A 479-nucleotide genomic window follows, 5' to 3' on the forward strand; every position below is an offset into this window, starting at 1 on the left:
AAGGTTACATGCTTTAATGGCGAACGTGTGCTGTCATGTACTTACAAGAAGAATGGTAAAGACTTCGAATTTAGATACGAAATGTATTTTACAACAAAATCTTGTGATGCACAGATGAGAACCAATGCATTTAATTCGCAATAAAAACATCCGTGTTCGGTTGACGTCGGAAAGACCTGTTAATTACGTCTCCCGATGTGCTGCCCCTTTTGGTGAAGGTGCTTGGGTTGTAGTAAATGTCTTGATTTAGAATAATCATCAAGAACTGGCATCCAAACTTCATTATCGCAGTGTCTAAGCGATTCCGACTTTGGTTAGTTCGGATCGACAAGAAAATGGTTAACCGTTTGCTATTTCCCCTTAAATTACAATTTTTTTTAATAATAAAATATTTAAATGAATTAAAAAATATAATCGATTAAAAAATTGCTAACATACTAGAAAAAAACTTCATTAAAAAATAATAATAATAATTAAAA

At 32.2% G+C, this 479-nt stretch overlaps 1 pseudogene; it reads right to left on the minus strand.

Annotated features, from left to right (window-relative positions):
- Positions 1 to 479, minus strand: part of LOC119587696 — a 10343-nt pseudogene that overhangs the window by 9045 nt on the left and 819 nt on the right.

The sequence above is a fragment of the Penaeus monodon genome, chromosome 23 (assembly GCF_015228065.2).
Source record: "Penaeus monodon isolate SGIC_2016 chromosome 23, NSTDA_Pmon_1, whole genome shotgun sequence".
Lineage (NCBI taxonomy): Eukaryota > Metazoa > Arthropoda > Malacostraca > Decapoda > Penaeidae > Penaeus > Penaeus monodon.